This window comes from Balaenoptera ricei, chromosome 14, assembly GCF_028023285.1.
Source record: "Balaenoptera ricei isolate mBalRic1 chromosome 14, mBalRic1.hap2, whole genome shotgun sequence".
NCBI classification, from domain to species: Eukaryota; Metazoa; Chordata; class Mammalia; order Artiodactyla; family Balaenopteridae; genus Balaenoptera; species Balaenoptera ricei.
In genome coordinates, this window is record NC_082652.1 from 50195272 (window position 1) to 50218323 (window position 23052).

At 37.9% G+C, this 23052-nt stretch overlaps 1 protein-coding gene across 26 annotated transcripts in view; it reads left to right on the plus strand.

Moving 5' to 3' along the window:
* Positions 1-23052, plus strand: part of DTNA (dystrobrevin alpha) — a 397669-nt gene that overhangs the window by 172374 nt on the left and 202243 nt on the right. For all 26 annotated transcript variants that reach the window (XM_059895344.1, XM_059895341.1, XM_059895343.1 and 23 more), the window contains one exon: positions 2749-2878. The gene's annotated coding sequence lies outside the window, so the exon portion shown is untranslated. The remainder of the gene's footprint in view (positions 1-2748; positions 2879-23052) is intronic.

The window sequence follows — 23052 nt, forward strand, 5'->3', positions numbered from 1 at the left end:
ATGAGGGAGGAGTACTATTTTAGGTGGGAAGATCAGTAAGGACATGAATGTGAATAAAAATGTGAATATTCACTTCAGTCTAATATTTGGTTTGCTCCCACATAACCTCGTTTGGGAGTGTATGTGCTTGATCAAATCCCACTACCACCAATGATTATCAAGCCTTTATTTAAATTGATACCATTAGTGTAAAGATTACTATCTTTTTTTGGTGGTCCATTCTGTTTCTGTGTGCTCTACATTGAGGAGATTATCTTAATTAGAAAAAATCCGCCCCCAGCAACTTCCATCCAAACTATAGGACTAAAATACGGCACCCCAAATGAATCAAATACTTCTTTCTCTTGTGATACTCAGTGGTAAGATATTGACTCCTAACTCCAATCTGGACACTGACCAAAAGCTCTTCAGGGAGCCAGATGAAAGGAGACAGAGTTTTATTTTATCCCATGACACTAAATTTTAACTTCAAGTCAAACTAGAATTTGATAGCTGATGTAGAATTAAATAAGTTAAAGAGAGAAAAGTATCATTTTCTCTTCCTAATCAATGTTCACATGAGAATTTTGCTTTGCAAGTGTCCACCGGGCTGCTGGGAGAATATAGGGGAGGATGGATGCCTTTAATTTAGTGACAGTTTGGGAGGCGGCCACCCTCAGGCTCAAGACTAGAAAGAATTATGGACAATCAGTCTGCATCCTCTGAAGTGGTCTCAGGGGACAGAAGCCAAGGGGGGTAGGGATGGAGCTGCCTACCAGACAGCTGGTTTCGATCGCTGCCTATGAGATACAGGCTGAGATAGGGGCCACTTCCTGTTCGAGTAGGAACAGCAAAAATGAAAGCTGGCTCATAATCAAGATATCATCCAAATGGCAACTTTCACTGCAGTCACAGATCCCAGTTAAGGCGTGAAACCTGAACCTCCCTGTGGGTCCTTTCACACAGCATCTCTATCTGAGCTCATCGCCCTCCTAGTCTATTGCAATCTGGGATGACCCAGGGACCTGGGCAAAAACCAAAAATGCAAAACATGCTTCCCAAAATTGCCAGGCAGATGAACACAACCAGCAGCATGATCCTAAGAGGTGCCCAGGCCTAAGGGATTTCTTGAGTGACTCTACACTGCCAGATATAGCTGGATGCAAGTTTACCTGTATGTGTAAGATTTATCATATACATATATATAGTCATACAAAATTATATAAGATGGTGTAAGATTTCCATTTATTTCCTGTTGCTCTGACTTGGAGAGCTGCATTCATGAGGGAGGGATAATATTTTTAACATATAACTTATTCCCAGATGCATAGGTCTAATTTACCCAAACCCCAATTTTTAAAAAATTAGTAGCCTGTACGTTCAGAAAACAAAAAATATCTGAAAGTGCTACTGTTGTAATAATACATTTAATTCAAAGAATGCCAGTTGTATGCATGTCCCTAGAATCTAAGTACAGTGAAAGACTATTGGGTTCTAATGTGAGAGAACAAGTGTTAATTGTGTCGTGAAAATTTCTTTATGTCCTGTTAAATAAATATAATGCAATCATGAATATATCTGAGAACTTGGATTAGAGGCCGGGGGGAGTTATTGTATAGAATTTTCTCTATGAACCCAAAAGCATAGGAGGCCTGAAGCCATGAAAGTTAAAAATAAGTATGCCATTGTTTTAGATAACCTGGGCCGAAGAAGACAGTTGGGAGAGGAAAGCTAAGGGTGAGTCTGGAGACAGAGGCTACCTCCCACCAGCCAGAGTACAGAGCTAGGCTCCTCTGTCCCTTCCTTTTCTGGCTTTACTGCCATCAGACATCTTCTCTGCTTTATTTGCTCTGATCCCCCTTCTCCCCATTCTTTTCCTTCTTCTGAACATGGGATTTCCTGACTTCAAATTTCTGCTGCTTCAAGCCACCTAGCACGTGGGATAGTAACATCCAGCCTGTGTGTTGGTGAAAAGAAGAAAGGGGGGAAGGGAAGGGGAAGAAAGAAAGGTGGGAAAGACTAGCTGATGAGAGATGGTGGGTAAAGCATCTGGTCACTTTCATGCAGCAGGACTCTTGGGCAAATTGCCGCGTGCGCCCAGGAGCCTCTCCTTCCATTCTCATCTGTGAGTTTTCTCAGAAGGCAAAAGATTATAAAATCATTCCCCCTTGTTAAGAAACACCAACAGACCATATTCTGAACTATTTACTATCTACGCCATTGCTCTACAACATCATAAAGCGTGCGGGTCATTCAATCATGTCAGGGTGCCTCTGCGGTAGCCTACGCCTGCATCTACCATTGGGGGGGATGCTGGTCTGAGGATTCTGCCTTCAACTGTAGTTTCCCTGGCTTTAGGAGAAATTATGGTGACGCAATATTCCAGAAAATTACCAACTTGGAAAACAGAAGATTCCAGGTTTTCCCATTTCTGAGTTTTTAATCAACCAAAAACAAGAGGCAGTGTTAGCAGCCCAAGGTTCAAGGCTACTCTGTTACTAACCAGCTGCTTAATCTTGGACAGTCACTTTACCCCTCTGGTCCTCACCATCCTCCTCTGTAAAACAACTTCTGGCACAAATGTCTGTTTTTTCAACATTTCTTATAGTAAATGAAAACCAAAGTTCTGAGTTGAGTATTACAAATTGTTCTTAGTGGATGAACGGATTTGTAAAACACCATATGTTCTAGATCTGCCCATTCTGTTTCTGTAATAAACATGTAAGTGTGAGTTGCTTAGTTAAATAAAAGTGTATTTTCTCATTGCAGATAAGTGAGATTTACCAGTCCCTGGATGAAACGCTTGGAAAGTCTTTAAATGCCAGAGTTGACTGCCGTTTCAAAGAAAAGAAAATAGATGGTTTTGAAAAGTTCATGCTGTTTCTTCATTGAATTTTAGGTGAGTGAGTCTGAGACAAGAAATTTAAGATGGACATTGAACTATTTCCCCTTAAAGTGTTTCTCTTCTTTGCATGAAAAGAAAATGGGGTTCAGTATAACCAGCATTTTATACTTTTAATGAGGTGCCACATAGTGAAAGACTTAGTTTCTGTGCCTTTTGTTTATTTTTTTTTATTATCAGAAACCATCTTGAATGATGAGGTGTAAGATACAGAGATGACCTTGACATCTCTTGTTGATTTCTATTAAGCAGATGCGGTAATGCTTCATTCTATTCTACAGGTCATCAAGTTTTTAAATATATAACAGTATTTAGTATCAAAGTAATAAGCCAAATGAGCTAAGACCATGTTTTAATGACATAAATTAGAGAAAAATTTAATGGTGATAATGACAGTTTAATCATTACGGGTCCGGGTGTGAGATAAGGCTAATATTTCAGAGGCTGCCCACCGGGAGATCTCATATTGCTTAATTTAAGGTAGGGCATGCTTTAGGTTAGGTGTGGTTTTCAAACTGCTGTGCACAATTAAGCACGCACACGTGCTCACACACTAAGCTTTGTTTTCCTGATCAAGAGATAGATGGATATATATTTTTTTACATCACCATACATAATTACCCTTCCATGCGACCAAAGACATGAGCGTACAAATTGGTGCTTTACTATTAGTCTGCAATATGCCACTGTCATTTCTCAGCAGAACAGAGAGGAATAGAGGAATTGAGTGGTGGTCTTATTGAGGAAATTGTGTGGCTTTTTCCACCTCCTCCTGAGTCCTGTTTTCAAAGTGTGGCTTTATTATCTACTTTAAAGAATGGTGATTTCCAGAACATCAGAATGTACCTCTGTTTACAATTCTGAATAAAACAATGCAACTGACAGAGCATTGGCCACTGTCTAAATCTAATCCAAAAAGACAGTGATGACTCCTTTCTACCTTTTAACTTCAAAGTGAAGGTGGATTATGTCTCATCATCTTAAGGGTGTGTAAATTTGGTTTATTGAGGTCATATGTGGAACTAAAATGGTGATTTCATTTATTTACAAGATATTTGTTGAATGTAATTCCCAGGAGCTAAACTTAATGCCCTTTAAAAATATCAGTAAATCAATTTGCCTAGTGTAACATTGCTCCGGAGGAGAAAATGAAAATGGAAAACTTATTTTCTTAACTTACTTAACTCTCAGCTTTCCACTGTGCCGGTCTGTGCCTGTTTTCAACTTCACGTCCACTCCTTGCCCTGCTTCTATTCTGCTGATTCCTTGGGGGCTGACCCCTAGAGGCTGGGTTTTCCAGCCCCCAGACCCACCCGCTGTTGCCTCTAGCTTCCCCCAGTGACCTTGAACTCTGAGCTCCAGTAATGTCACCTCTTCCCTCTGTCCCTTGAGACTTGTGGGTAGTGGTGTCTGTGGCTTCCTGCTGGTACTAACCTCCAGGTTGATTTGCTATCCTCAGTTTAGCTTCTCAATTCTTCCATCATCTGTATAACCATTTTCCTGTATTAAATTCCATCTGTTTTAAATATTTAGACTGTTTTCTCTTTTCTTGGTTAGATCCTAACCGACCCATCAGTGCTTCATTAATTTCTCCCAAAATTATTGGAAGAAAAGTGAACAGGGATTACTTGCTTCTCCCAAGGAAAATAAATGATTCTCAGGAAAGAAAATTTTAAGTTAAATGTAAAGCTGGATATTTTTACACTGAAAAAAACTAACCTAATATATTTAAAGCCATATTCTAAGCTATACAATATTGCAGCATTAACTTGTTAGTGTTAACAGAGTCTTTGTCAATATTCCCATTTTGCGTATCAAATTAATGGGAAGATTTTTTAAATTCTCAGATATGCACCAAATATGAATTTTACTTTTCTAATATTCGCATTTCACAACCTTCTGTACGCCCAATATGAGAACTTCACAGGGTATCAGTCTCATTCCTACATTCACATTTAAATCTCAGGCTTCAGATTTATTTTATTATGGATCTGATCACTGTCTTTCAGTAATGGTTGTTTGCTGTTGAAGATCCCTTATGGTCTGAACATTTCCCATGTCCCTTAATAAAAACTGAATATATTGGAAAGCAAAGTGATGAGGATGCCAAAGCCTGCCTTTTTTGACAGGTAAACAATTCACCGCTGCCCCACAATCGCACTCACTCTAAAGGGCTTCCTGGATATTAAAGAGGCTTTGTACTTAATCATTTTGGCACTTCACTTGCTTATTTTAAACGCGAGTGCCTCGCTATTTTCATTTCCTTCTCATTTATTTATGTAGACATTTTCCTTTTCAATCTTTTCTCAGAGGTCATGATGACTGCTCATCTGTCCATTTTAATGTATTGTGGGTACACTCACAAGGACATGGTGTCCCTCCTACCAACAAATTTTCATCTGTTCAACCAATGTCAATGTTAAACCTGCAATGCCTAACTGAGAATCCTTTTAGACAATGTGAAAATGCGGCCATGAGCAGAATTTCTTGGACCCCTTCATAACCTAAAATTGGGAGACACAGGGATGTGTAGCTTAATGGTATGGTTTAAAATGCAGTATATAACTGGTGTTCTCACATCTTCCTTAGTTTGGTACAACACCGAAAATTCTAATCATTCACATTTCTCTCTAGTTTATGGAAATGAGGCTTTATAAAGTCATATTCAGAAAAAAATAGTCTTGGGAAGAGAAATACACCCATTAATAATGCATACTACATTACACATAAGTCGAATGAATTAGCAAGGAAGAAACTCCTGAGACAGTGATGCAAACACTCAGCTTCTGAGAGTTTGGTACACATAAGTGGGCAGAGACTACTGAAATCATCTCACTAACTTCGTAATACTGCCTGGTGGGTCAAGGGGCACACCCATCATAAGAGATAACTCAGGCTGAACATACCTTAATGTCATATTGGAGGAGGGGGTAGGAGAAGTGGAATTATTAGTCCTGAAACTAATGAGCAACATTATGAATAGATATTTTAAATCACTGGTGCCCAAAGAGTTGTAGAAAGTGCTTTAACCAAGATATAGTCGTAGTACTTCTGCTGAACCACAGAATATGATGTTGGAAAAATCAAGTGCTATCCATCTGTTAAGAGAAATCATCTGTTATCCTCATCTTTGTGTTACCAAGCCCAAGCTCTTACTGCTCACTGCACAACAGGCCAATAAATTGAAAGACAAGTGATTGGGACAAGGAATAATGACTTTATTTGGAGAGCTGGCAGACCAAGAAGATGGTGGACTCGTGTCCCAAAGAACTATCTTGCCTGAGTTAGAATTCAGGCTTCTTTTATACTAAAAGGGGAGGCAGGAAAGTCAAACATTTCCTGGTTCTGGTCAGCCAGATGTGTTAATTTCTTCCTCCCTGCAGTTATTCACAGGTGGGCCTAGTCAAGATGTTTCCTGTGAGCTAAACAAAGGTATCTTAGCTTAACACTCATTACCTGGGAAGAAGGGTTCCCAGAAATGGGCCATTATGTATAATTTAAGCTTATAGACAGCATCCTTTTAGTGATTAACTTGTAATAGTATACAAAAGTTCTTCCCTATTATGTTTGCATCCCTGGAAACAAGCACAGTGCTTGGCACACTGTACATAATTTCTAAACAAACAATTGGTGAATAAGGACATAGGCACAAAGCAATTGCTGGTTAATGCTTACTGAGTTCCTACTTTATACCAAACACTGTTTTGTATGAACATATACTTCATTTCATGTTTAAACAAATCTATAAGTAATATTATCATCTCCTTTTTTAAAGATGAGGAAACTAGGGCCCAGGAAGGTTAAATCACCTGCCTGAGGTTCAGTAAGTTGGGGTGAAAATTCAAATCCAGGCAGTCTGGCTTAGAGCCTGAGCACTTAATTATTATGCTGCACTGTCTCTTGTGTAATATAGTCATCAAGTAACTTTAAAACACAGAAGCAACATTGTTTATTATCTTAAAATGCATGTCATTCTAGAATAAACCTGTATTAAGAAATCTTGCTCAAATCTCTAACAGCCTCACTTTGAACACAAATTCCCTCTTTTCAGTGTTCCTAATCTCCTTTCCTTTTAAAACATGACTGCCTAAATCAACTTCCTAATTGACATTCAGATCTCATCATTTCCATTCTTTAATGGTTTGTCCTGATGTTAATATTTTAAAACCCTATTGCTCTTTCATGCCATTTGCTTAATGGAAGAATGTATAATCTTGAGCAGCAAGTTACTTAAGCTCTCTGAGCTTCACATTCCCCACCTGAAAAGATATATCTAATTTGTTGTGAAGACTAGAAAATAATATCCATAAAACAACAAAGTACAGTTCCTGGTATGTAACAGTTTCGAAGCCAGTGTTGGCTGCCCCATCAACTGCAGAGCAAAGTTTGCCTCCTGTATTCCTTAGCATGTCATAATAGAAGCACAACAGACCCCTTGAGTCTCAGCACCTGCCTTTGTTCCTCATCAGTTGACCTTTGCTAACATGGGGATGATCTGCCTTCTCTGAGCCATGCTCTTTGTGCCTTCACTTTTGCTCATGCTGTTTCTTCTGCCTAGACGTTCCTCGCATCCATACCCCCCTCCAAATCCCCCCTCACCCACAAGCACACATGCACTCTTCAGAGAATTGGAATATCTTAGTCATCTTTCAAGATCCACCACCTCTATCGCTATTATGGGTTCAGTGAAGTCATTGATGAACTCCTCCTGGCTCAGCAGTTATCAGTCCTATCTCTGAATTCACATAGCCCTTTGGGCCATTTCTAGGAGATCAGCTCCTATTGTAGACAAGAGAAAGAAAAGCCATCTCATTCAGTCACTCACAGTCTCATGTAATTCCTCATGTTATCTGCCCATCTTCCCTTTGAAATTTTCGTCAAGGACAAGTACCAAGTTTTTTGGTTAGTATTTGAATCTTCTTTACCAAGCTCAGAGTAGTCCTTTTTGGTTTTGAATGAAGCATGAAGGGTCATATTTTGAGAAAAGTTTGAGTGTTTTTAGCGTGGTGAAGATTCGAATACTTCGCCCAGCCATTACAACAAAAGGGGAGCTCTCCATCAGGGGAAAGGGGACCTTATAGGGAGGACCTGTACCATTCTGTGCCAAGCACCAAAACAGATGCTCCACAAACATTATCTTATTTAATTTTCATAACAACCCTTCAAATTGCCTATTATTTCCCTTCTTATTTAGACAAAAACTAGGATTCCAAGAGTTAAGGTAAATTGCTAATGTCATATTTCTGGTAAGTGGCAGGACAAGAATGTTAAGTCCTATCTTTCTACTGCAGCAAACTGCCATTCTAAAAGAGCTTTCCAGTTTAATCCTATAAGAAGAATATGTTTGTAACATAATGCTAGAATTTTCCATTTAAAATATTCCCTGAGGGTAAGCTGTTTATAAGTCCACAAATCTTTTTTTCATGGCAAATAAGTTTATGTTAGGTTGATGCTAAAAATAGCACTATTTCTGTTCAATAAGAGTTTAAAAGATATAGCACTTTGTGGTTCTGACACCTATTTGTGCAAAAACCTCATTTATTAATGTGAGCATAAGCCTGGAAATGATGTCTAAAGCTGTAGACTGATAGAATTTGGGGGCTAAATGTTATGTCGAATCACCACTAGAACTGGGGACTTTTTGTTTTGTTTTGTTTTGTTTTAGATATAAGAAATACTTTTATTCAAAGATTATAATAGAAGCAATTATACTTTAAATTGCTATTACAGTCAGTCAAATTTAAATAAATGGTTCTTAAGAGAGAGAAGCTAGTTTCTCCCCAATTACTCTGGTTCTTCAGGACAATGTCTACTCAGTACCTACCTAAATCTGTGCTGCTTCCTTTGCAATATTTCACGTACATCACAACTAAATTGGTATTTAGTGAACTCACTTTAAACTGGGATTCTTTTTTGTTCTGAAATTTCCTGGGGGAAAAAAGCATAAAAACCCTGAAATATCGTATGTGCAAAAGGAATGAACAAGAAGTGATTCCTTTTTGTACCAAGGTGGGCACACAGGAATACATCCATGTCCTCTGGACCAGGTCACAGGGATCTTTTGGAATGACTTAGGTTCTGCCATGGCTCTGGAGGGGACACTTGCTAAGGTCTCTTAGTGTCTCAAGGCTGAGCATACTCAGTGGGATCAGGAATGCCTATGAGAGTATGAGGGGCTAAAAGGCTAATTGGTCCCCTTTTCTCATTACCAGAATTGATTTTTTAAAGTGCTAAACATCCTGCAAGACAGAGGAGAAAGGGAACTAGAAAAGCATATGCCTGAACACAGAATTGAAGAGATGGGGAAAGATAAAAAATGATAAAGAATAAAAAATGGAGAATGAAATTAGAGATGGAAGAAAGAATGAAGTAGAGACTATGAGTAAAGCATGCAATCCCAATTTTAAAAATTGACAAACTGTTTTAAAGAGTTGGACAAGTTGATACTAAAGTTTCTATGAAAAAGCAAGCATATAATAACATTGAAAAGATAAACTACAAGGGCATACTAGCTTAACCAGGCATCAAAACATATTATAAGGCACCTTTAATTACAATACTGTGGTACTGGTACACGAATAGACAAGTAGGCCAGTGGAATAGCATGTCCAGAGACAGATCTAAGTACATATAGAAGGTTATTAAAGGTGACATCTCAAATCACTGAGGGTAAAGATGGAGTTTTTAATAAATGTTGCAGGTACCACTAGGTAGCCATTTGGGAAAAGATAAAATTAAAATCATATCTCACACCATGTATGGAACAAACTCCACATGGATGAGGGATCTAAATGCAAAGGAAAAAAAAATGAAGCTATACAAGTACTGTAGGGAAACATGGGTGACTGCCTCTTTAACTTTAGTACAGGAAAAGGCTTTCAAAATAAAGACTCAAAATGCAGAGGCAATAAAGGATTGTTCATTTGAATACATAAAAATTTTTAAATTTTTTCATGGCAAAAAAAACCCCATCATAAACAAAGTCAAAAACAAATGATAACCTGCGAGAAAATATTTGCAATATATTCCACAGGCAAGAGATCAATACCTCCAACGTATAAAGAACTCTTAAAAGTTGAGACAAGGGACAAAAACCCAGTAAACAGACAATTCACAGAAACAAGGTATATAAATGGCCCTCAAACATGTGAGAAAATGTTCAAGTTTACTCATAATTAAAGAAATGCAAATTAAAGCAAGACTGAGGTACCATTTCTTGCCTATCAGATTGGCAAAAATTAAAAAGCAAGTACATATTCTGCTGGGGAAACTGGGAAAACAGGCACTCTCAAATTGGTACAACCTTTCTGAAGGGAAATGTGGCAATACCTAACAAAACTACAAGGCACGTGCCTTTGACCTAGCAATCCCACTTCTAGAATTCTACCCTGAAGGTATACCTCCAACAGCACAAAAATGTAAAAACACAAGGTTATTCATTGAAGGACTATTTGTAACAGCAAAATATTGGAAATAATCTAAGTACCTGTGGTAGGCAGAATAATGCCTCCCCCCAAGAGAAGTCCATGTCCTAATCCCCAGAACCCATGAATATATTACATTACATGACAAAAGGGACTATGCAGATATGATTAGTTAAGGAATTTGAGATGCGGAGATTAGCCTGGGTTATCCAGGTGGGTCCAATGTAATCGCAAGGGCCCTCATAAGTGAAAGACAGAGGCAAGAGAGTCAGAGTTAGAGAGAGATGAAGATGCTACACTTCTGGCTTAAAGAGTGAGGAAGGAGACATGAGCCAAGAAATTCGGACAGCCTCTAGAAACTGGAAAAGGCAAGGAGAGGGATTCTCCCCTAGACCCTCCAGAAGGAATGCAGCCCTGCTGACAGCTTGACTTTCTTCCAGTGAGACCCGTTTCAAACTTCTGGCTTCCAGAACTGTAAGATAATTATTTTGTGTTGTGATAATTTGTCATAGCAATAGGAAACTAATACAGTGCCCATATATCATTTGAATAAATGATATATTCACACAATGGAGCATTATGTAACTGTTAAAAAATGAGGAAGAGCTCTATGAACTGATTGGAATGATTTCCAAGATATACGGTTAAATGAAAAAAGCAAGGTACAAAAGGGTACAATGGTACACTACCCTTCATGTAAGAAAGAAGGGGACATAAGAAAATAAACGTGTATCTGTTTATGGTACAAAAGATATGCAGGAAGGATAAACCGAAGACTAGAGAGATCAGACACAGAGACAGCATGGGAAAGGATATATAAAGAGAAGAATAGGAATAGGTTAGCAAGGATGAGGAGGGAGGGATGCTTCTTGGAGTGTATCTTTTTGTATAGCTTTAATGATTAGAACATAGTTTTGTTTCATATACTCCCCTACCCTGTAACTAAACTCAACCAGGATGTGGAGAGAATACAAAGTATAACTGTATTGCAAATGAAATTACCACCCTGAAGTAGCCCAGGAAGAAATACCCTAATTTATAGGAAAACAGTATTTTGAGTTGATAGTGTAAAAGGGAAAAGAACATACAAATAATGTATGCTGGTTAGTATATATTGGCAATCCTGTAACAGAAGTGAATATATTGTAGAAAATGAGAGCCAGGTTTTTCACTGTCTGATAAAGAACTTAAAAATAAAGAAAAAGGAAAGGCCAGAATGAAACATAATAATGCATTGGAATTAGAGGTATCAGTATGAACTCATGGTTTATAGTATGAAATACTTCTATGTGTAAGTCTGTGTATATGCATGGGTTAGTATATAAGTACATGTCTTTGCTGAAAGGATCTAGGAACAGTGGCCATAGCAATAAGCACCCTTACAGCCCAGATCTTCATTTCTGCAGGTTCTTATTAGGCATCAATTTTATACACATCAGTGTATACATGTCAATCCCAATCGCCCAATTCAGCACACCACCATCCCCACCTCACCGCAGTTTTCCCCCCTTGGTGTCCATATGTCCATTCTCTACATCTGTGTCTCAACTTCTGCCCTGCAAACTGGCTCATCTGTACCATTTTTCTAGGTTCCACATACATGCATTAATATACGATATTTGGTTTTCTCTTTCTGACTTACTTCACTCTGTATGACAGTCTCTAGATCCATCCACGTCTCAACAAATGACTCAATTTCGTTCCTTTTTATGGCTGAGTAATATTCCATTGTATATATGTACCACGACTTCTTTATCCATTCGTCTGTTGATGGGCATTTAGGTTGTTTCCATGACCTGGCTATTGTAAATAGTGCTGCAATGAACATTCGGGTGCATGTGTCTTTTTGAATTACGGTTTTCTCTGGGTATATGCCCAGTAGTGGGATTGCTGGGTCATATGGTAATTCTATTTTTAGTTTTTTAAGGAACCTCCATATTGTTCTCCATAGTGGCTGTATCAATTTACATTCCCACCAACAGTGCAAGAGGGTTCCCTTTTCTCCACACCCTCTCCAGCATTTGTTGTTTGTAGATTTTCTGATGATGCCCATTCTAACAGGAGTGAGGTGATACCTCATTGTAGTTTTGATTTGCATTTCTCTAATAATTAGTGATGTTGAGCATCTTTTCATGTGCTTCGTGGCCGTCTGTATGTCTTCTTTGGAGAAATGTCTATTTAGGTCTTCTGCCCAGTTTTGGATTGGGGTGTTTGTTTCTTTGATATTGAGCTGAATGAGCTGTTTATATATTTTGGAGATTAATCCTTTGTCCGTTGATTCATTTGCAAATATTTTCTCCCATTCTGAGGGTTGTCTTTTCGTCTTGTTTATGGTTTCCTTTGCTGTGCAAAAGCTTTGAAGTTTCATTAGGTCCCACTTGTTTATTTTTGTTTTTATTTCCATGACTCTAGGAGGTGGATCCAAAAAGATCTTGCTGTGATTTATGTCAAAGAGTGTTCTTCCTATGTTTTCCTCTAAGAGTTTTATAGTGTCCAGTCTTATATTTAGGTCTCTAATCCATTTTGAGTTTATTTTTGTGTATGGTGTTAGGGAGTATTCTAATTTCATTCTTTTACATGTAGCTGTCCAGTTTTCCCAGCACCACTTATTGAAGAGACTGTCTTTTCTCCATTGTATATCTTTGCCTCCTTTGTCATAGATTAGTTGACCATAGGTGCGTGGGTTAATCTCTGGGCTTTCTATCTTGTTCCATTGATCTATGTTTCTGTTTTTGTGCCAGTACCATATTGTCTTGATTACTGTAGCTTTGTAGTATAGTCTGAAGTCAGGGAGTCTGATTCCTCCAGCTCCATTTTTTTGCCTCAAGACAGCTTTGGCTATTCGGGGTCTTTTGTGTCTCCATACAAATTTTAAGATGATTTGTTCTAGCTCCGTAAAAAATGCCATTGGTAATTTGATAGGGATTGCATTGACTCTGTAGATTGCTTTGGGTAGTATACTCATTTTCACAATGTTGATTCTTCCAATCCAAGAACATGGTATATCTCTCCATCTGTTGGTATCATCTTTAATTTCTTTCATCAGTGTCTTATAGTTTCCTGCATACAGGTCTTTTGTCTCCCTAGGTAGGTTTATTCCTAGGTATTTTATTCTTTTTGTTGCAATGGTAAATGGGAGTGTTTCCATAATTTCTCTTTCAGATTTTTCATCATTAGTGTATAGGAATGCAAGAGATTTCTGTGCATTAATTTTGTATCCTGCAACTTTACCATATTCATTAATTAGCTCTAGCAATTTTCTGGTGGCAGTTTTAGGATTCTCTATGTATAGTATCATGTCATCCGCAAACAGTGACAGTTTTACTTCTTCCTTTCCAATTTGTATTCCTTTTATTTCTTTTTCTTCTCTGATTGCCGTGGCTAGGACTTCCAGAACTATGTTGAATAATAGTGGTGAGAGTGGACATCCTTGTCTCGTTCCTGATCTTAGAGGAAATGCTTTCAGTTTTTCACCATTGAGAATGATGTTTGCTGTGGGTTTGTCATATATGGCCTTTATTATGTTGAGGTAGGTTCCCTCTATGCCCACTTTCTGGAGAGTTTTTATCAGAAATGGGTGTTGAATTTTGTCAAAAGCTTTTTCTGCATCTATTGAGATGATCATATGGTTTTTATTCTTCAATTTGTTAATATGGTGTATCACATTGATTGATTTGCGTATATTGAAGAATCCTTGCATCCCTGGGATAAATCCCACTTGATCGTGGTGTATGATCCTTTTAATGTGTTGTTGGATTCTGTTTGCTAGTATTTTGTTGAGGATTTTTGCATCTATATTCATCAGTGATATTGGTCTGTAATTTTCTTTTTTTGTAGTATCTTTGGTTTTGGTATCAGGGTGATGGTGGCCTCATAGAATGAGTTTGGGAGTGTTCCTTCCTCTGCAATTTTTTGGAAGAGTTTGAGAAGGATGGGTGTCAGCTCTGTCTAAATAGAAGTCACCTGTGAAGCCATCTGGTCCTGGACTTTTGTTTGTTGGAAGATTTTTAATCACAGTTTCAATTTCATTACTTGTGATTCGTCTGTTCATATTTTGTTTCTTCCTGGTTCAGTCTTGGAAGGTTATACCTTTCTAAGAATTTGTCCATTTCTTCCAGGTTGTCCCTTTTATTGGCATAGTGTTGCTTGTAGTAGTCTCTTAGGATGCTTTGTATTTCTGCGGTGTCTGTTGTAACTTCTCCTTTTTCATTTCTAATTTTATTGATTTGAGTCCTCTCCCTCTTTTTCTTGATGAGTATGGCTAATGGCTTATCAATTTTGTTTATCTTCTCAAAGAACCAACTTTTAGTTTTATTGATCTTTGCTATTGTTTTCTTTGTTTCTATTTCATTTATTTCTGCTCTGATCTTTATGATCTCTTTCCTTCTGCTAACTTTGGGTTTTGTTTGTTCTTCTTTCTCTAGCTTCTTTAGGTGTAGGGTTAGATTGTTTACTTGAGATTTTTCTTGTTTCTTTAGGTAGGCTTGTATAGCTATAAACTTCCCTCTTAGAACCGCTTTTGCTGCATCCCATAGGTTTTGGGTCGTTGTGTTTTCATTGTCATTTATCTCTAGGTATTTTTTTATTTCCTCTTTGATTTCTTCAGTGATCTCTTGGTTATTTAGTAACGTATTGTTTAGCCTCCATGTGTTTGTCTTTTTTACGTTTTTTTCCCTGTAATTCATTTCTAATCTCATAGCATTGTGGTCAGAAAAGATGCTTGATATGATTTCAATTTTCTTAAATTTACTGAGGCTTGATTTGTGACCCAAGATGTGATCTATCCTGGAGAATGTTCCGTGCGCACTTGAGAAGAACGGGTAATCTGCTGTTTTTGGATGGAATGTCCTATATATATCAATTAAATCTATCTGGTCTATTGTGTCATTTAAAGCTTCTGTTTCCTTATTTATTTTCATTTTGGATGATCTGTCCATTGGTGTAAGTGGAGTGTTAAAGTCCCCCACTATTATTGTGTTACTGTCGATTTCCTCTTTTAGAGCTGTTAGCAGTTGCCTTATGTATTGAGGTGCTCCTATGTTGGGTGCATATATATTTATAATTGTTATATCTTCTTCATGGATTGATCCCTGGATCATTATGTAGTGTCCTTCCTTGTCTCTTGTAACATTCTTTATTTTAAAGTCTATTTTATCTGATATGAGTATAGCTACTCCAGCTTTCTTTTGATTTCCATTTGCATGGAATATCTTTTTCCATCCCCTCACTTTCAGTCTGTATGTGTCCCTAGGTCTAAAGTGGGTCTCTTGTAGACAGCATATATATGGGTCTTGTTTTTGTATCCATTCAGCCAGTCTATGTCTTTTGGTTGGGGCATTTAATCCATTCACGTTTAAGGTAATTATCGATATGTATGTTCCTATGACCATTTTCTTAATTGTTTTGGGTTTGTTTTTGTAGGTCCTTTTCTTCTCTTGTGTTTCCCACTTAGAGAAGTTCCTTTAGCATTTGTTGTAGAGCTGGTTTGGTGGTGCTGAATTCTCTTAGTTTTTGCTTGTCTGTAAAGCTTTTGGTTTCTCCATCAAATCTAAATGAGATCCTTGCCGGGTAGAGTAATCTTGGTTGTAGGTTCTTCCCTTTCATCACTTTAAGTATATCATGCCACTCCCTTCTGGCTTGCAGAGTTTCTGCTGAGAAATCAGCTGTTAACCTTATGGGAGTTCCCTTGTATGTTATTTGTCGTTTTTCCCTTGCTGCTTTCAATAATTTTTCTTTGTCTTTAATTTTTGCCACTTTGATTACTATGTGTCTCGGCGTGTTTCTCCTTGGGTTTATCCTGTATGGGACTCTCTGCGCTTCCTGGACTTGGGTGGCTATTTCCTTTCCCATGTTAGGGAAGTTTTCGACTATAATCTCTTCAAATATTTTCTCTGGTCCTTTCTCTCTCTCTTCTCCTTCTGGGACCCCTATAATGCGAATGTTGTTGCGTTTAATGTTGTCCCAGAGGTCTCTTAGGCTGTCTTCATTTCTTTTCATTCTTTTTTCTTTAGTCTGTTCCGCAGCAGTGAATTCCACCATTCTGTCTTCCAGGTCACTTATCCGTTCTTCTGCCTCAGTTATTCTGCTATTGATTCCTTCTAGTGTAGTTTTCATTTCAGTTATTGTATTGGTCATCTCTGTTTGTTTGTTCTTTAATTCTTCTAGGTCTTTGTTAATCGTTTCTTGCATCTTCTCAATCTTTGCCTCCATTCTTATTCCGAGGTCCTGGATCATCTTCACTATCATTATTCTGAATTCTTTTTCTGGAAGGTTGCCTATCTCCACTTCATTTAGTTGTTTTTCTGGGGTTTTTTCTTGTTCCTTCATCTGGTACATAGCCCTCTGCCTTTTCATCTTCTCTATCTTTCTGTAACTGTGGTTTTTGGTCCACAGGCTGCAGGATTGTAGTTTTTTTTGCTTCTGCTGTCTGCCCTCTGGTGGTTGAGGCTATCTAAGAGGCTTGATGGGAGGCTCTGGTGGTGGGTAGAGCTGACTCTAGAACTGGGGACTTTTTAAGGCAAGGATTTCTCTTCCTTTTTTCTCCTTAAGAATATTTATGAAATGAATATTTATAACTAATTAGGAAAGGATTTGTATTGGATGAGAAATAAAAATCTCTCTAGACATAATGACACTATTAGCACTTCTTAAGAGAGTACATAAACTTGTTTTGAATTTTTTTAAATCATATGATTCAAATACCATGTATAATATAAGAATAATAACTGATATGAAATAAAACTCCAAGTTTTCAAAAAAGGAAAGACAAATATGATATCACTTATATGTGGAATCTAAAAAATGATACAAATGACCTTATTTACAAAACAGAAATAGATTCACAGACATAGAAAACAAACTTATGGTTACCAAAGGGCAAAGGTGGGTAGGGATAAATTAGGAGTTTGGGATTAACATATACACACTACCATATATAAAATAGGTAAAAAACAAGGATGTACAGTATAGCACAGGGAACTATATTCAGTATCTTATAATAACCTATAATGGAAAAGAATCTGAAAAAGAATATATATCTACACATATATATGTATATAACTGAATCACTTTGTTGTACATCTGAAACTAGCACAACATTGTACATCAACTATACTTCAACCAAAAAAAAAAAGCAATCCTCTGACTTTATTTTAATTGCAAAAATCAGTATCCAGAGAAGGGTTCCTTCTTTTTGTGAAAAATCCTAATGATTCTTATGCCACATTTATACCTATAATGATCATTCATTTATTCATTTGTTCTTTAAATACATATTACACATCTCTTATGTTCCCTGATCCTGCGCTAGGAACCTGGTAGCCTGAGACAAATAAGGTATAATTCTTCCGAGTAATATTCTAGTTAGACTTGCCACAGATTATGTCTTAGCACTGTAGAATTTCAGCATCATAGGGGATATTTTAGATTGTCTAACCTAGACCCCTGTTCTTGTCCATTCAGGCTACAATAACATAATACCAGAGACTATGTAGTTTATAAAAGTTGGAAATTTATTTCTCACAGTTCTGCAGTCTGAGAACTACAAGATCAAGACACCAGCATGGTCAAGTTCTGGTGAGGGCCTATTTCCTGCTTCATAGCAGGTGTTTTGTCTCCTGTCCTTATATGCAAAAGGGGCTTAGGAGCTCTGTTAGGCCTTTTTTATAAAAGCGCTAATCTCATTCATGAGTGCCCCACCCTAATGACCTAATCACCTCCTGAAGTCCCCACATCTAATACCATCACATTGGGCATTAGGATTTCAACATATGAATTTTGGGGGGGACACAAACATTCAGACCACAGCAACCCCTTAATTTTACATTGAGGAAGTTGAGACCCAGAAAAGTTAAGTAATACCCCCAATATAAGCAGCAAAGCCACACCTAGGACCTATCTGAGTCTCTTACCACCTAGCTGCTCTCCTCCATGAAACAAACAGGCCAATATTCCTATATTCTTGATTTTATTTTCCCCCAAGAGAAGTTTCCACATGTAAGGTGAGGACTGAGGAAATAAGCTTGATTTGGGTTTTATTTATAATACATAGAAGTAGGGTTACTATTCATCAAGGACTTACTGAGAATTAACTAAATATCAGGAGCTTTGCTAGGTGCTGGACATCCAGCTAAGCAAAACCAGAAATGTCTTCCTGGCCCACATCTTGCTTACTGTCTTGTGTGCATGTGTGTGAAACCGCAGCATAAAAACCCTAAATTGCCCTTCAATGGGAATCTCAAAACAGTCCAACTGATGGCAGGCATAATGTGATGCCAAAAAATGGCAACTAAAGTGATTGTAACATATTCACTGTAAAATAATGCAGTCCATAAGTACATTATCTATAAAAACAAAAAGATACTTGTCTGTGTCTTTGGCTTACTGCTGTTATATGGATAACTTAACATTCCAGAAGTGAAAAATAAGTTTTTAAAAATACGAGCATATGTGCTGTGCTGATCTTTGAATAATATAAATATGTAATATCTTAGAAAAATAAGAATTCTATTCACATTTCCAGATTATATCCCTGCCTATTGGGTTACCTTTTGTTGGTTGATTTTCCCCGAAGTTTGCAGAATGCTATTTATCTTTACATAAGTATGATTTGAAAAATTGTGATCATCACAAGAATGGATGGAACAATGTTTTCCTGTCAAAAAACTAAGGATTATGATGTTTACAAAAGTTAATAACAATGTGCTTTAATGCTAGTATATTCTTATGAGTGACTGTTTATTGTTTTAGCTTGCATTTTAATCATCAATTGATTTTTTGTAACTTTCAAAATCTGACTTTTAAATCTGTACAGCGTTTATTTTAGCAAAATCTTAAACTGTGAATCTGATAGTTCCAAATCATCAAAGCAGTTGAATAAGGTAGTTCTCTATTCTGTCAATTCCTAACAATTCTGTAACCATGAGCTAGAAATTTTACTGTTTATGTATCTAATATGCTTTCAGACTCAGATAAACACTTGCCATAATCTTTCTTCCAATTCTAGGTGCATAGATAAGTAAGGTGGCTGTCTTTTTCTAAAAACATGTTTTTATCATTATACCATTCCTTCCTAATATATATGAACAACTCCTAGAACCACATGGTTTCCTTTCTAAAGTTGAATTTCTTCCCAGAGTAGTAGTAGCCACAAAAGGCACATAGGGGGAGAAAAAAGCCTACCACTATCCAGATAAGACTACATTCTTTTTTTTTTTTTTTTTTATAGAAGTGTAGTTGATTTACAATGTGTTACTCGCTGCTGTACTGCAAAGTGACTCAGTTATACACATAGATCCATTCTTTCTTATGTTCTTTTCCATTATGTTTTATCCCAGGATATTGAATATAGTTCCCTGTGCCATACAGTAGGATCTTGTTGTTTATCCTAAATGTAATAGTTTGCATCTACTAACCCCAAACTCCCAGTCCATCCCTCTCCCTTGACAACCACAAGTCTGTTCTCTAGGTCTGTGAGTCTGTCTCTGTTTCATAGATAGGTTCATTTGTGCCATATTTTAGATGCCACACATAAGTGATATCATATGGTATTTGCAGACAAGACTACATTCTTACCATTCAGCCATAGCAAATGAGCCTCTCATGACCTCAGTTCAATAGGCCCCCTGATTTAGCGACACCCCCCCCCTCAATTCATATACCTCCTACACAGCCGACAATGCCACCTTGAGTAATATAAAGCATGCCACCACCTCAAACCCTGCCACATTGCCACAATACTTTGAATTCTCTCTTGGCAAGAAACTTTTGCAGACATTAGGCACAATGATAAGATAACCCTAATAAAAACCTTCCTAGTTTCTCCTGGAGTCTCCCTTCCTACAGTACAAGGAGTGAAAGGGCCTGAGAAGCAGGGTTTGTAAACCCCTGTCCTAAACTCAGTTCTTAACCGGAATTCCTCCAGCCGATAAAAAGGACTCTTGAGATTTTCCATATCATCCAGCTCTGAGGCTGTGCTGTGTAGGGCTGTCCCCTTGTAAGCACGAAGGCTTTTCAGGAAAATAGTATTAATCCACTTTCTGAAAGATAGTAAAGGCCCTCCTCGTATTTTGTCTTACATAATAACAAAGATAATCGTCTAGTTCAGCTCATGAGTGCCTTCTCATTAAAATCCTCAGATCCCTTTCATACTCACGCGTAGAGGCCATGCTTAATGTATACTTACTGCAATGAGCTGCGGTTGCCTGGTAACCAGTGGAGGTGTATCCGAGAGTCTGAAGAACATGAATGAATAACTGAACCATTGACATTAGTTTCAGCTGGGTGACCCACACCTTAATTCTACACTAGCCGTCCCAGACATTTCTGATGGGCTGGTGGAACAGGAGCTTTCTCAGAAGTAGCTCATTAAATCATGAAAGTGAGAATTAGCATTTAATGTAACGTTCCTTTCTGTGGTCTGATAGGGGTTCAGAGAATGACCATAGAAGCAAAGAGACTGGATCCCAACATCTTTGATATAGTTTTTACAGGATACAGAATGAAATGTCTACTAGGGCGCACGCTCTCAAACAGCTTTTTCTGAATGCTTGTGATTCTGTTTGATCAGTTTGGGGAGGAAATTATTTCAGCATTTATTCCACTCTTTGATAATATTACCTTTTCCAAGTTGAATTTTTTTTCTTATAGTTTTTATTTTTTCACCAGCTTTCCTGAGATATGATTGACAAATAAAAATTGTATATATTTAATATACAATATGATTTTTTAAAGAGGTACAGTATGATGGTTTAATATACATATGCATTGGGAAATGCTTACCACAATCTAGTTAGTGAATACATCCATCACCTCACAGAGTTACTGTTTTTTTGTGTGTGTGGTGAGAACATTTAAGATCTACACTGTTGGAAACAGACTCACAGACATAGAGAACAGACTTATGGTTGCCAAGGAGGTGGGGGGATGAGAGAGGGGTGGGCTGGGAGTTTGGGATTAGCAGATGCAAACTATTATATATAGAACGGATAAACAACAAGATCCTACTGTATAGCACAGGGAACTATATTCAATATTCTTTGATAAACCATAATGGAAAAGAATATGAAAAAGAATGTATATATATGTATAACTGAATCACTTTGCTGAACAGCAAAAACCAACACAACATTGTAAATCAACTATACGTCAATAAAATAAATTTTTTAAAAAAGATCTACTCTGTTGGCAAATTTCAAGTATACAATACAGTATTATTAAATGTACATTAGATCTCCAGGACTTATTCATCTTATAACTGAAAGTCCAAGTTGAATTTTTAAGGATTCATTTCTCCCCCTGTTGAAAGTCCATTGTTTTAAAAAGCAGCACAGAAGCAAGGGGAAAGTGGACTTCTGGCTGTTGGTGAAATTAACCCATAAAATAAAAAATACCTGATAGATTTTGAAGAAAACACCACCAACAACTCAAAGGTCATCCACATAACACCACTCTGTTCTAACTGGGCTGCTTGCTTGTATGCCTGGGGACCCAAACCCCAGGGTAAAATACTGCCCCTTGAGTATTTTACTCAAGTAAACAGGAGAGGGGACATTCCATTTTTATGATGACAGCAATTACTAAACAATTGAGTTGAAAGCAAAATTAGCATGAATTTTTAAGGGGAAAAATCAGACATCAAGGAAATGCTAGTGTTGGAAAGCGATTCGGCCATCAGACCCCACCCTCACATCCTGCTATTCCTTCACGTTCCCGTGCCCATGGAGAGGGAAATCTGAAGTACACCAGACAAGATACACACTTCAGTGCTTAGAAAGAAGGATGATTTTTTACTCAAATAGGAAAAATGTCACTAGTCATAACAAGGCCATTTGTGTGGACTGTGTCCTATATATAGACAGGACAGAAAATCATCTACCTCTGTTTCTGAAGAGGTGTACAAAGACCTGCCCACCTGACTCTAAAGCAATGGTTCTCAGCCAGGGGCCTGAGGGTGTGGAGGGCTATTAGCATCTAGTGAGTGGAAGCCAGGATGCAGCCAAATGTGCTACAATGCTCAGTCTCTTAAAGGAAAGAATTTATCTGCCCCCAAATGTCAATAGTGCCAAGATTGAGAAATATTAAGAGCCACGGTTACTGTGTACCAGGCTCCACATTAGGTACTTTCCGTATGTTATCTATTTAATATTCACCACCATTCCACTAGCTAGGTACTAGTATCATCCTCACTTTTAGATGATGAAATTGAGGCTCAGAAGGTTAAGAAAGTTGCTCAAGGCCATGCAGTCAGCAAGGAGTGCACCCTGAATTCAAAGTAGACGAGATTCCAAAGATCTGCTCCTCTCAGCCCACCATGCTCCTCTGTTCAGAGTACCTACATCAGCTGCCTTCTGTGCTCTGTGAAACTGCGTGTCCAGAGGGTCCCTATTAAAATGCATGTGTGTCATCTGGGCAGGCTGACAAGATGGTGAATCATGGCTATTCGTCCATCCCCACGGTCTAGAGTGAATTGCCTGGGTGCTGGGGATGTGGACTGGACCAGAGAAGGTGATGATGTTAAAAGGGGAGACAAAAGGTTCCTGAAAAAGGAAATTTCACTTTAAAAAGTCTCTCTTTGGAAGATAACTTTGGTGGGGAAGATGGGATCCCAGGACAGAACTTGGGGTATAGAAAAGGCCAACTGTGCACCGTAGATCTGACAGTATGAAATAGAGTATCTGAGGAAGCAAGCATCTCGTTCTAAAGGAGATGACAGGCTAATTTCTCCTGTTGCAGAAGCCCCCTGGCCTC